Source organism: Sus scrofa, chromosome 13 (assembly GCF_000003025.6).
Source record: "Sus scrofa isolate TJ Tabasco breed Duroc chromosome 13, Sscrofa11.1, whole genome shotgun sequence".
Classification (NCBI taxonomy): Eukaryota; Metazoa; Chordata; class Mammalia; order Artiodactyla; family Suidae; genus Sus; species Sus scrofa.
In genome coordinates, this window is record NC_010455.5 from 116,253,080 (window position 1) to 116,268,351 (window position 15,272).

At 36.6% G+C, this 15,272-nt stretch overlaps 1 long non-coding RNA gene across 5 annotated transcripts in view; it reads left to right on the forward strand.

Moving 5' to 3' along the window:
- Positions 1 to 15,272, forward strand: part of LOC106505748 — an 842,810-nt gene that overhangs the window by 765,518 nt on the left and 62,020 nt on the right. For all 5 annotated transcript variants that reach the window (XR_002338112.1, XR_002338115.1, XR_002338113.1 and 2 more), the window contains one exon: positions 8,989 to 9,151. This is a non-coding gene — a long non-coding RNA (uncharacterized LOC106505748). The remainder of the gene's footprint in view (positions 1 to 8,988; positions 9,152 to 15,272) is intronic.

A 15,272-nucleotide genomic window follows, 5' to 3' on the forward strand; every position in this document is an offset into this window, starting at 1 on the left:
ATATCCTTTCTTCTTGTCTCTCACATTAATTCTTATGAATTGTTTTATAAGAGGCATGTGGTTTGTTTTTGCTTTTACTCAACTGTGAAAAGTTTTATCTCTTATGAGGGTGGCTCAGCCTACCTACAATTATTATTATATCTGATATTTTGGTCTTGATTTGCTCATCTTTCAAATGCTATATACCTTATATTCTTCTTTATTATTTTTATATATGAATTATGTTTCATTTGCTTTTACTTTCTTCTATAACTTCAACTGCAAGCTCTGGTTTTATAATTCCAACAGAAAGAACACCTGTATGTATTACAGATTTTTATATTTCTATAATAATAAAACTCAAGGATTAAATTAAATTTTAAAATATTCCATAGTGAAAATGAGAAATTTATTTCACTTTAGTTCCTTCTTACTGTCATTCTCTACCATGATTTTCTTGCCTTACTTTTTAGTATGTTTATATAAATAGAACTCAGATGATTGGCAAAACATCATTCTTACATTACCTGTCTTTTACTTTAAGACACCCTTTGATATTTACTTTATCACCATTTATTAAACTTTTCATTTGTTTTAGCTCCATGTTTAACATGTTTGAGTGCTTATCACTGTTTTAAAAAGGTCTGTAATCTTGATCCATGCTGATCATCTTTCAGTGAGCTGGAATACCAGCTTCAATAAATTTTTCTTCCAAGAAGGGTTGATAAGTCACCTATTTCCTGAATCTTTCTATATCTGAAAGTGTGTCTCCACTGTCTTCATCAATGAGGAGAAACTTAACTGCATGTGAAACTCTTTGGCAAACAATATTCGTTTTTTCTTCAAATGTGAGTACATGTAATTTTATGTTTTACTTATGCATTTATTTTGCTGAGGAAAAATTTGAGGTTTTCTTTTTTTTTTACAATAATCATTTTCAAGTATTTTTCCTATTTATTTATCTAGCAAATATTTAGTGAGCAGCTTATATATGCTAGGCTTTTTTCTTGTCATTAGGAACATGGTGCAGAATAAAGTTGGCAAACGTTCTGTCCTTACGGGATTACAGCTTTTTTATCCTAAATGCTTGCATGATTTAAAATTTTAATATTGTATGTATCTCTCCATTCTTGAATGTATCTTCTTTGACCTATATTTTCAATTTCCCTTGAAATAAAGCTAAGGTAACTTTCTAAAAATGATAAAACACAAATGTAATTTTCAGTCTCTGGACTGTTCTTTCTACTTATACCTTATTTTCTCAAATCTCCTCCCTGGAAGAATCTAGGATTCTTGGTTACATCTTTATTTTCCATTATTAATGTCATCTTTCCTCTGAAATTTTTCAATAAACTCTTTATGTGCTTTTTGCACTTTAAGGACTCTATAAATTGACCACTTTACATAACTTATTAGGTTTCTGAGTGTCAACTTTACCATTCGGTGTTTCATTTTCAGGTTTCGTTTCTGCTTGTATTTTTAGTTTCAATGCAATTCTTTATTTTCACATTGAGCCTTCTTTTTATCTCTTCCTATTGCTTTTTTCTCTTTTTTAAATTAAAGTATAGTTGATTTACAGTATTTCTTCAGTTCATGTTGTACAGCAAAGTCACCCAGTCATAGATATATGTGTACATTTATTTTTTCATACTATCTTCCATTAGGTTCCAACCCAAGAGATTGGATATAACTCCCTGTGCTGTACAGTAAGACCCCAATTGCTTATCCACTCCAAATGTAGCAGTTTGCATCTACTAGCCCCAAACTCCTCATCCATCCCACCCTCTTCCTTCCTCTCCCAGCAACCACAAGTCTGCTCTCCATGTCCATGATCTGTTTCTGTTTTGTAGATAGGATCATTTGTGCCATGTTTTAGATTCCACATATAAGTGATATCATATTGTAATTGGCTTTCTCTTTCTGACTTCCTTCACTTAGTATGAGAATAACTAATTCCATCCATGGTGCTGCTAATAGCATTATTTGTCCTTTTTAAATGGCTGGGTAGCATTCCAATATATATATGTTCCACATCTTCCTTTCCCCTTCTGATTCATTAGTGATTTCAGTACCTTTAAATTTTGTTATTGAACTAACATGTATGTACAAAAAAAGTGTGCGTGTGTGTATGTGTATAAAATACATCCTGATAGACTTTTTTTTTTTTTGCCATACCCATAGCATGCAGAAGTTCCCAGGCTAGGGAACAAATCTGCACCACAGTAGCAGCTGGAGCCACAGCAGTGACAACACCTAATCCTAACCCACTGCTCCACCAGGAAATTCTCATCCTCATGAATTTTATATCAAATGAGCTCCTGTGTAACCTAGCCCCAAGGTCAAGATTCAGAACATCACCAGCAGTCAGGAAGACACTTCATGCTCTTTTTCAGCCACTGTTCCCCTCAAAAGTCACCCTATAGCTTTTTAATTTGACATTTTTATTTCTCTATCATTTCCTCTTTTTTTAAAAAATATATAGATGTTGCATCTTGCATTCCAGGGTGGGGTGCATAATATTCAAAAATTTTTTGCAGTAGATTATTTTCAGAGATGTTCTTCTTAACTCAATTTTTGTGACACTTCCTTTCCTTTTCCTTAGTGTTTTATCATTCACACATCCCTTTATTTTAGGAAATGAGGAAACATCTATCCAAACACACAGTTAGCTGGATTTCCTGTGGCTCTTCATATTAGTAAAACCCCTGCTAGTTTAATCATTTCTCAGGTCTTTAGCTGATCATCAACAAAACCTAGCCATTCTTCATCTCCCCTGCCCCGAATCAGGGTGAGATTTTTCTCATTATTCCCCCTAACTTTCTGTGGTATTATGAACTAATAAAGGATTCGAATATTAGAATTTCTACTTGTACTCTACCAAATTTCCATTTTAAAAAACCCTACCTCTGTGGTTTGCTTGTTGGATCCACACTCATCAGGATGTATTCTTCCCCCTCTGCCTTCATTTTCTATATCATCCAGCTTCTACCTCAACTCCACCAATTTGTGGTCTTGAAATTGATGTAGAATGATGAGTTTCCTGAAATAGTAGTACTCTGGGCACTTCATTTTCACAAGAAGCCTAGACTTCCTATACACATTAAAGTTTGGCCTGCATTGACCTAGGCAACATTTGAAAAACATTGCTGCTTGGTCTTATCCTAACCAAGTTGTTTGTTTGTTTGTTTGTTTTTAAGAGTGAAACCAGGTAATAGTGTGTTATTGCTATCCACAAACTTAATGGCATACAACAAACATGATTTATTATTATTTATTATTTGATTTATTATTTCATTGTTCTGCAAGTCAGAAGTCCAGAGGCCTCAGCTGGCTTCTCTGTTCCAGGGTTGCAAGGCCCAAGTGAAGTTGTGGGCAGGGCTATGTTCCTTTCTGGAGGCTCTGTTCCTTTTTGGACTGATTCACACTGTTAACAGAACTCATTTCCATGCAGCTCCAGAAGCGAGGACCCTCTTTCTGTGTTGGCTGTGACTGGAGAATCATGCTTGATTTCTGGGGTCTCCTGCATTCCTTGGTTCTCAGCCACTGTCCTCACAGCCAATAATGGTGGGTTCAGTCATTTGGTGCTTCAGGTTTTTCTGATCTCCATCTCAGCCTCATCTGACCTGACTTCTTTTCTGCAGTATTGCTCTGACTCTTCTGCCTTCCCTTATCTTCTTTTCAGGGCCCTTGTAATGATATAGGCACATCTGGATAATCCAGGATTATTTCTGTATTTTAAAATTAGTTGATTAGTAACTGACCTTAATTTCACCTAAAAAAAAAATTTTACTGCTGTGCTTACATTAGTATTTGAACAGATAACCAGAGCATGGGAATGTTGAGGGCAGGCAGGGTTGGGGCATTTTTAGAATTCTCCCCACCTCAAGCCATCTCAGGGCTTTCTACTGTGTAACCAGAGTTGAGAATCACTAATACAGATCTTAGATTTCTGATCTAGAATGATAGCAGGAGGTATTTTCCCACTTTCTTTCATGAATGTTGGCATGTTTTGTTTTATGAAGTTAAAAAAGTAATATATATGTGTATAAATACACACACACACACACACACACATACTTGCACATTTATATCAACCAATAGACATTAGCTTTTTGGCCTAATTCCAGGGGTTGTTTGTAGGTGTTGACATTTGGACACCATCACTTACTATCTGTGTCTGGGTGTAAGCCTAGTGGGAAATAGGGAGAGGCAGTCATCCAGCTAGACTGGTACCAAATTAAGCCAGAAATCTCCACTCCAAGCTAAGATTTTACTACTTTAATTTTTATTTTCCAGTTTTCAACCAAGAAAATCAGAACTAAAAAGATTAAAGGATTGTTCCAGGGTACATATATATCATGAAAGGAGTCATCTGGCCTGCTAAAAAATCAGCCTTGAACATTTACCTTCTGGGGAAATGAACTGTATTTTGTGCAATCTACTTTAATTTCTTTTGACTCTCTAATACATCATTTTAACTTGGGGGGGGGTGGAAATAGGTGATCCATTCTAATCTAATTTTGATCCTGTCAAAATATGCATTTTTGACAGAGCTTGTTAAATTTCTGTGAGAAGAGGGGTAACGAAGCCTTGTGTGCATTTTACAGAGTAGTTGTTTGCAAAAGAGGGAAAAGTTAAGTTTGAATCCAGTGCAAAAGTCTGAGATGTGAAATTTCATAACACAGGGTTAGGACGGAGCTACTCAAAGTCTCTGGATCTGACAAACAATATTGAAAGAGAATTATGTGTATTTTTACTTTTTAAGGTCTTTGATAGAAAAATAAAGCCATTTTCCATGGTCCCATTCTCCATTGGTAAGCCCTATTTAAAGTCATGAATGGGAGTTCCCGTCATGGCGCAGTGGTTAACGATTCCGGCTAGGAACCATGAGGTTGCAGGTTCCATCCCTGCCCTTGCTCAGTGGGTTAACGATCCGGCGTTGCCGTGAGCTGTGGTGTAGGTTGCAGACACGGCTCGGATCCCATGTTGCTGTGGCTCTGGCGCAGGCTGGTGGCTACAGCTCCGATTCGACCCCTAGCCTGGGAACCTCCATATGCTGCGGGAGCAGCCCAAGAAATGGCAAAAAGACAAAAAAATAAATAAATAAAGTCATGAATGGTTTTGCTGAAATGTAAATTGGCGTATTTTATTAGTGCTAATTCTTAATTCTTGGTGGTATCAGAGGAAGGGGGAAATTTAGACCTTTAGAATCCCTTGATAATAATTTTAGCCACACACAAGAAAATGAAACAGGTCCCTCCATTCGCAGTTCTTTAGACCAGGCCTATTCACATGCCTAGACCGCTAACAACTCACAAATGCTAGCTCATGACTTTGGTTGGAATAACTCAAGCACTTCTGATTTTTTTACTTCTGGTTTTTTTTTTTTTGTTTGTTTTTTTCCCTTTACTCTTACCTCTATAACCCTGAAGTTTGAGTTCATTTACTGTTTTGTTTCAAACTCTGATCTCACAAAGTTAAATGATCTTTCTTCCCCTTTCTCTTTTCACCTTGGACTTTGGCACCATTGCAGTTTTTTCTTATTCATTTCTAACGGTTAGTGTCTGTCTCTTATTGTCTCAGTGAGGACTTCAGTTTCCTTTTTTTGGTCTTTTTAGGGCCGCACCCATGGCATATGGAGGTTACAAGGCTAGGAGTCAAATCAAAGCTATAGCCGATGGCCTACACCACAGCCACATCAATGCCAAATCCGAGCCACATCTGTGACCTACACCACAGCTCATGGCAACACTGGATCCTTAACCCACTGATCGAGGTCAGGGATCAAACCTGCACCCTCATGGATGCTAGTCAGATTCATTTATACTGAGGCAGAATGGGAAATCCTAGATTCCACTTCTAATGGTGACAGGTTATCCCAGCATGGTGTCTTGGCTTGACCAGTTGTAGCTGCTGTTTGAAAGGTAAAAGTAAGGAGCTACTCAGTCATTACTGACCAGTTAGTAGAATTAATAAAAGGAATCTGAAGTTTATCACTTTATTTTTGTTTGTCTCATTATTCTCCCCATAATGGTCAAAATGTAGTGAGTAAGATATTTGTTTTAGAAAACCAACAGAATGTATAATAGCCATGTTGCGTATTTGACTATATCCTGTCTCACAATTATAGAGACATATGCTAGGCTAACATTAGTGCTGAATGCTAAACTCACAATTTTAGAACTAAAAGGGATTTTAATGATTCAGTAACCTGGTCTAGTATTTGGGCCTTGAGAGTTCCTTGACATCCCCACCTCCAAGGAGCTACCACTGGAAGTTAGGATAGGAGAAGAAAGATAGGTGAGGGAAAAGTAGGTGGGTTCAGGGACCCTCATCCCATTTCAGTAGCAGCACCTCAGCTATTACCTCTTTTGCCCATGTAAATTCCAAGAAAGATTTTTGTTTGAACAAAGGCAACTGTGAGTTAAAACTATTGACAGTTCTGGCCCTAGTTTAATCTATCATACTCCACTTGAGGAAATAGGGCTCAAAGAAGGGAAGTGGCTAAGATCATGAGAAGGCCAGAGTCTCTCAGCTCTATGCCAGTACACTTCCCACTGATCCACAAACTGAATTCTAGTGAATAGTTTCCACAAGTGGTTAAATAATGGCGGTCATAATCCTCATGCTTCTCTGGGTAACCTAATAAGTAATGATACATGGAGTTCATATTTGTAAACTGTTACAAATCTTTTGATTTCCTGTTTATTTAAGAAGCCTAGAGTATTTCTGTCAATTCTCAGAACTTAATGAATATTTCACTGTTTCTCATTCCATGAAAATTAGATGCAAGGTAATAGAATACCAAGGTAAATTAAATGTGTTTCTAGACTTTTCAGGAGTTCACCATTTAATGACAGAATCTGTTTTTTGGGGAAAAAAATCATAAAACCCAGAAATCAGAGACAAGATTGAAGGCAGTTTAATATAATTTGTTTCAATGTAATTTAATCAATGTAATATAATTTAAACAACAAATATTGTAGCATGAGTGAATGAATAATGTTAACATGCAATATTTCCATTTAATTGACAACAATTTTTGTAACTATCTATAATAGACTTAGACATGAAATTACAAAAATGAAATTATAAATATATTATGTGGTAAATGACAGGATTATATATATACTTCTGTTACTGAAAACTGTCATTTTTCTTTTTCAGCTTTTTCTCTATTTCCTTAAAATATTAATGAAAAATAGCATTTGATTGCCTCTAAATTGAATCTCATATTTCCAAATATATGGGGATTAATCTTGAGTCAGTTGTTATCAATAGTTAATTTACATAGTTAATTCCTAAATGCAGTGGATTCGCTTGTTAAAATTTTGCATATTTTCATATATATTGTAAGTATTGCTATTATACTAAATCTTTTTTTTTTTTTTTTTTTGTCTTTTGTCCATTTAGGGCCACACCTGCAGCATATCGAGGTTTCCAGGCCAGGGGTCTGATCAGAGCTGTAGCCACCGGCCTCCACCACAACCACAGCAATGTGGGATCTAAGCCTCATCTGCAAACTACACCACAGCTCACGGCAATGCCGGATCCGTAACCCGCAGAGCGAGGTCAGGGATTGAACCCTCAACCTCATGATTCCTAGTCAGATTCGTTTCCGCTGTGCCACGACGGGAACTCCCTAATTCATTTATTAATGTAACAAATAATTTACTCAGATTTTGCTGCTTCCTGTGCTAGGCATTACGTTCTTTCCCCTCAAGGAGCTCACAACCTAGTTTCAGTTTCTTCTGTCTTATGTTTTTCTTCTCTAGATAAAAATTATCAATTATACACCAGAAAAAAAAAAGGTGGTGTCAACCAGTTGTAAATGTATAAATATACAATGAAAGAAAACATTCTCATTATAAAGTAAACATCATTCCAGAATAAAATACACCTTTACAATTAGAAGAAAAATTATGCTCTTTTGTTGCACAAACATATTCAGGGATAAAACGTACAAACTGATATAAGATATTTAAAGAGCTATTAAAAAAACTATTATGTAAAGTGAAATCTTATGTTAGGTAGATTTACCAGCCACCAAGCTAAAGGTAGGACCAAGAGAATCTCTGTAACTCAAAATGAAATCAAATATTTGTTTCTCAGTGAAGGTGGCAAAGGGAGCAGTATTGACTCATTTGCAAACTTATACATAGTAATTTCTGTTTTCATATTTGCTCTTTCTTACCTCCCTAATGTAGCATCATCTAGATTGCCTCAAGGTAATCATGCACAGGAGACCACTTTGAGGGAAGTTATCAGGTCTCCAGTGAGGGGAATCAGGCTGATCAAAGGAAAGGAAGTGATGCATTGAATTTTTCATAATGACATTCATTCCTCAGTGACCTTCTACTGTGTGATCTGAATTTTTTTAAATCAGTGCTATGTGCAACTCAGTGAGTGTGGGGAGAAAAAAGAAACTAAGTGGTTAGCAAAGAAGCTTTCAACATGGCCAGAGATTTGGGTCATGAGAGTTGAAATAACTAAGCCTTGGTGCCCTGCACTGCTATTAAACACCAGTTAGTGTGTAGATGTGTTCTCAGCTGGCAGATGAAAAGGTCTAAAGTTCAAATTGTTTCAAGAAGTCATAACAAAGCCACAAGATCCATGTTCTTTATGAGAGAAATGTCAGCTCGCAAAGTCTCTTAAACTGTAAAGGACACTTCATTACATAGAAGAACTGACTTAATATACTTTACAAATGACTTCATAACATTCAATTTTGAGAATCATTTCCATTCTTTTATTCACAGTACATGGAGAAATTAGCTGAAATATTTATCTTTACTTCTCTCTAAGTTTTATAGCACTAGTCAAAAACTAATTAGACTCTGGCAATTAAATCCTGCATGCATGCTTCTCTTTTTTCTCAAGGAGTTTTACTTGTTATGCAACTTCCTCTATTGCAGAGAGTGGCCTACTTAACTTAAAGGATTTTAGTTTAGCTTTCTTTTTCTCTTAACATCAAGCTTATTCACTTATTTTTTCTTCTGTGTCTGACAGGTACTAAGGAAAAGAGAAAATGGAGGAGGGCAATTACCAAAACAAGAAATCATCTAATAAAACATGATCCACAGAACAGGAAGCCTGATTTCTCTTGTCAAGTCACTAAACAGGCAAGAGCCTTCTCAGATATGTCCTGAACACCTTCTCTTTGCCTGACAAGGTAAGAACTGTTATGGGCAAGATCGGATATATTAATCTGTAAATCAGGGCACATACGGATCCCTTCTCCCCAACGAAGAGTTTCAACATGTGTATGTCTACCTGACTTGCTCCCTTGGAGTTCTCCCTTTTGGAATTACTTGATTTGGTTATTGGTTCTTCTTGGGTATGGTAGATGGGTCTTGGGCTGCTTTCAAAGGAGGGGACCTTCCTATACTAGCTAGTCTCATCAGTGTGTGAGTTGCTTTAACTCTGTCTTAGTCCAAGAGAAAAATGCTTCTCTTCTTTAAGTGTTTTCTTCTTTGTTTGTTTCTTGGGGGAGAGGGAGGGAGCATTCCCTATGGCCATCTGTGTGGCAAAATCATCAGACTCAAGATTAAGATGTGAAATGTGTCATAAGTCTTCCAAGGAGCCTTTTTATTATTCATTCATTCATTCATTCATTCATTTGTTTATTTATATTTGGTCTGGGTTTTAGACTAAAGGCCAAATATTTTCCCTACACCTTTCAAGTGATTTGGTCTATCTCACCAGAGCTGGGGGTTCTACAGAAGGCTTTGTGGCCATAGGTGCATGAAGATATTTTGAAGTAGTGTCTTTTATTCAAATTTTCCTTGGGAATCTGGTGGTAGGAAAATTCTTGCTAAATATTGGAGTCCTGGAATCCCAAAACACCTCTAACTTTTCCTTCAGAAATTTGATCAGTATTAATTTTCCCCATTTCAAAACAGAGAGAAATAATGAAAAAACATATTACCATAAACCACACTAGGCACATGCTTGATTACTCGGATTAGTCAGCATCAGTGAGCTAAAGTCCCTTGGTAATAAATGTATATAATATGTAGAAATTAGAGCTAATTGGAGTTCCTGCTACAGTGTAGTAGGTTAGGAATCTGACTGCAGCTGCTCGGGTCATTGCAGAGGTGCAAGTTTGGTCCCCGGCCTGGCGTGCTGGGTTAAAGGATCTGGCATTGCCACAACTGTGGCATTGGTTGCAGTTGTCGCTCAGATTCAGTCCCTGGCCTGGGAACTTCCATATGCCATAGGTGCAGCCATGAAAAAAGAAAAAGAAAACAGAAATTATATCTAAGTTTTGTAATGAAATGTATTAGGAAAGAAGAGAAAACATTAGCCCTGTTTTCTATACTTTTACCATCTAGTCATAGATACAGCTGAATATAAGCATAGAGAGAGATGGAGAAGTTGGAGCTAGAAATATCCTCTAATTTAGGTATTACAAATTTTTATTTATCCATTGAATCTTTAATCAAATATTTTGGTGCCTTATTTTTTCAAAGCACTACTTTATTCTGTGAATGATGTAGAGATAAATCAGATATGATTTGAGGAGTTATTTGTATATAAAGGAAATAAAATATTTACACAAACAATAAGACCATCATAGGGGAAATACAGGTCAAGGACTGTGGAAGGAATTTGAACTAGGCCTTGAAAGCCAGATCAAATAAAAAGGGGGCATTTAAAGAGAATGTGTATAGAACCTGTTTATAACTGAATAGCATTAGAAAATGCCAGAAATGTAGGAAGATCTGTTTAGTTTTATGTGATGGGCAGAATTCTAAGATGGCCACAAAGATTCCTGCTCCCTCAGTTCATGCCACTTATGATCCCCTCCCTAGAGTATGGATGAAGCCTTCGAATATAGCAGTTTTCATTCTGTGAGCAGGTTATGACATGGGAAGAGATGAAGGGATTTTTGCAGAGGTAACTGAGGTCCCTAAATTAGTTGACTTGAAGTTAATGTGCTGGTTTTCCTTTTTCACCTTCTCTTTTACAGTCAACTTTCTTCTGTTCTAACAAAGAAAGGTCAGCTCTTACCCATCCTGAGTCTTACTAGAGTAGACTGCACTGGGGTGAAAATACTTGAGGTGCCAAACAGAAGACAAAACAAAACTGTTTAAGCACTGGAGTCTTCCAAGCCTCCGGTAATCACTTCATGATCATGGTAGGGCTCCCCATCTTTCCCCATCTTGTATATATTTGGGTTAAGGCAAAGCTTGGCGTTAGAACTAGGGTGTTATGGCCTGAGTCAAGGTGAAGGGAATTCAGAAATTGGCCAGCAAAAAATGATAGTGGTACATTCTATTCAGTGGGCTAGCTTTTTCCATCCCCCAAATATTGTCTAATATTGCATTTCTCCCAGGGTTGGTCCTGGCGGTAAGAAGTACTAAATATTGTGGCATCTATTTTTCCACTAGCCAATAAAATCATGCCAGTGCACAATCTCTCTTTGTACTTTAGAATTAGAATAATTAAGATTTATAAGAAGCATGCTGGTAAATACCAGTCTTTTCAGAGTGCCTCTCTGCACTTTTGCAATTCTCAGTCTTGAAAGCTTTGGTGTCTTCGTGTACCTGTGTTCCTGTCTGCATCTCAGGGGCATATTCTGCATGATTTCAAAGAAAGGGAAAAACCAAAACTTTACTTCCAACAGATTATTAAATATTTGAGAAAAAGGAATACATATGGGAGGCAAATTTGTATTTTGTATTTCATTGAAAAATTATTGAGACTCAGAAGATAATTGCCATATATTTTGGCCAAAAATTGTCAGATATTGCATACTTTAATATTTAATGTTTAATATTTTGTGGTCATAGAAAAACTATATATCTAAATAGAAAAATAGTTGTTGCAGCAACATATAATAAGATGATCAGGGAAAGACTTTCAAGCATAAAACTACATTACAATAAAATTCTGAGGGAGAAGAATAGAGATGTGAGTTTAAGGAAAAAAGTGAGTGAGGTAAAAATTCTGACTGTTAAATAAGATCATATTTAAGTGCATTTAACCCTACCCTAACCCAAATGGGTTTTGGTGGTTATCAAATTATATTATTTAGATTCCACTGAATACATAAAAAGTAATATAATAATTATATAATAAACATTATGTTTACTAAAGACATAAATATTTAGAATTGTATTTTTATAACAATATAAACTTACAATAAATTTTTTTCAATACCAACTTAAAAATGAATGAAAAGATACATGGTTTTATAACACTCTTTTAGAGGATGTGTGAACAGAAAGTTCAAGAACAAAGGTGAGAGAGACAATGTTGGAAAGGTAATTTAGTGCTTAATTTAGCCCACTGGGGAAAGGCATAAAAATTTTATTCAGTGAGCAAAAGCAAGCAGAAGGCAGTCTGAGTAATGCAGTGGTATTTTTTATTTAGGATGCTGTGATCAAGTCTCTCATAGGCACCATGCATTCTGTAAGGTTCTATGATTTGAGCTGTGCTTCAGGAGACTCTGGGTGATTTACAAATCAAACTTTGTAATAGAAGCAAGGGTTTCACTATCTCTTGGGGATAATAAAGTTTAGAGTCATTTTCTGTTGACTATATGCTTGAATACCTCTGTGGGTTAGGCCAGCCATTATGAGAAATACTGAAGGCAATGTTAGAGGCTAGTTCTAGGCCAACTTACCCAGGAAACCAGAGGAGTTGGTGAGCACCCATTTACCCCAGCCCTGGATTTCTGGACACCCAAGCAGATAAGCTGAAGAAGCCTGACTTGGAAAACAACAACTGTATAACTCTTTTCCTATACTGGCTTGAGCACAATCAGTGGATAAAACAAGAAGTCATCAGTCCCCAGAGACGAATGCTTATATTAACCCTTTTATACAGACATCAATTTTTTTTTTTTTCTTTTTAGGGCCACACCCATGGCATATGGAAGTTCCCAGGCTAGGGGTCGAATTAGAACTACAGTGGCCAGCATGCACCATAGCCACAGCAATGCTGGATCCAAGCTGAGCCTGCAACCTATACTGCACCTCACAGCAACACTGGATCCTTAACCCACTGAGCAAGGCCAGGGATCAAACCTGTGTCTTCATGGATAACAGTCGGATTCTTTACCTCTGAGCCACAATGGGAACGTCCAGACATCAAATCCTCATCCTTCATTATGTCATTCTTTGTGGCACAAACCTCTCCTGGACTTCTCCCTAGAGCTTTTATCAACTTTACTAGATCATGTATTTTACTGCATCTTATTGCATGTTTATTTATTTGCATACATTTTTTTTCTCAATATAAAGAGAAATATTCTGATGTCATAATGGATAAGGATCCCCATGGTAATTATTTTGGGAGGATAACATGAGTAGTTCATCCTCAATTGGGGTTTTTGATTTAAGAGATAAAGATCTAAGTGTTTAACTTATCCTACTTCTATGATTGCAAACATTCTATGGTGTAAACTTCCTTATTCTAACTCTCTCTCCAACAGGTCTTATTGACCTAACATGTAACCTAGAATTCACTCTTACAAATTCCATATTGGGTAAACCCCCTTTTCCAGAAATTAACTCTTCTTTTGATAAATGATGCCATCTTACCACTTTCCAATTTTGTAAAATGAAGATGATGATAGTAGCAATCAACCAATTTATTGGAATGTACTCATCCTGTCACTTTAAGAAGATCTATACAGGCCAAGATCAAAGGAGAGATTTGGAAGGGCATGTCATTGAAAGCAAGTGGAAGAATTTGGGTTTCTCCATGAAAAATGAGATGTAGAATCATTCCCTTGGGTGGTTTTGAAGGGTATGTTGTTAGTCCCAATGGACCTGGAACTGAAGCATGTATCGAGAGGTTAAAAAAACAGCTGAAATCCTCTAAGGAAAAAAATGCTATTTTAATATGATATGCTATCTTTTCCCCAAATTCTATTTATGCTTTCATACTACAAAAGTTTAAAGCATGACTGACTCTGCAACTGTGGGCAAAAGATCTTCCATTACTTATATAGATCAGGGCTATTTTCTACACCAGCTGCTTTATCCAGCTGACAGCTTGGTGGATCTCTGGCAGGCCCTTACTTCTTTCTTAATTTAACATAAGTCTAATCAATCAAATATAGATGCGTATCTATAAATAGACTACAAAGGTGTATAACTTGGTCACATTCAGCTTAAGAAAATGGAATTCTGTTAGCGTAATTGGTTTGTTTCATCACTATTGCATGTTCTTCAAGAAATTCTTAGTGTTATTTGTGGTTCATCTTTCTATTTAAAGAGACATTGATTTCCTTGTTTGGGGCTGTATGCCTAGATATCCAGGAAACAAAATGAAAGAATGAGGTTATTATCATCACAATCAAGTCACCATTTATTCCTGCTAGTATCATTTTCTGCCATCGAGATCCTAAAACAATTGCCACACAGGATATAACTATATTAAATATGTGCAGGTGCTCTGAAAGAGGGGTGCTGTTTTTCACACAAAGATAGTTCAAGGAGTTCACTCATGGTGCAGTGGGTTAATGATCTGGCATTGTCACTGCAGTGGCTCAAGTCACTGCTCTGGCTCAGATTCAGTCCCTGGCCCAGGAACTTGCACATGCAATGAGCACAGCCAGTGGGGGGGGGAAAGTTTAAAATAAAAATTTATTAAAGGAAAGTGCATCTTTTAGCAGAGTGCTTTTTTTTTTTTTTTTTTTTTTTTTAGGGCCACATCTGCAGCATATGGAAGTTCCTAGGCTAGGGACTGAATCAGAGCTGTAGCTGCTGGCCTATGCCACAGCCACAGCATCACTGGATTGGAGCCATGTCTGTGACCTACACCGCAGCTCACAGCAACACTGGATCCCCAACCCTCTGAGCAAGGCCCGGGATCAAACCTGCATCCTCATGGGTACTAGTTGGATTCGTAACCACTGAGCCACAATGGAAATTCCCCAGAGTGCTTTTCATACAGCCCCAAATTTTTGTAACTTTTATTTTTTCCTTGATGATACTAAGTAATGTATTTTATAGTATGTATTTTGATAGCTCTGTTAAGATAGATTTGAATTAATTCTCAGTTACTAGTTCCCTAAAGTCTTATAGCATAATCTTCATTAGAAAACTGGAAAAGCTAGTTACTCTTGATATATATTTGTTGTACCCAAATTCTGTTTGTTCTCATAAAATGGATTTGTCTTCCTGTTTCATATTTAATTTTGTGCATACTGTGGACCAAAGTTCTGCATTTTAATTGCCTATTTATAATAGCTGATTGACTAAATAACCCCCGCAAAATCCATCCCACTAATTTACCTACTTTCCTGTTTGTATAAAAGTGTACACATGCATGTTTCA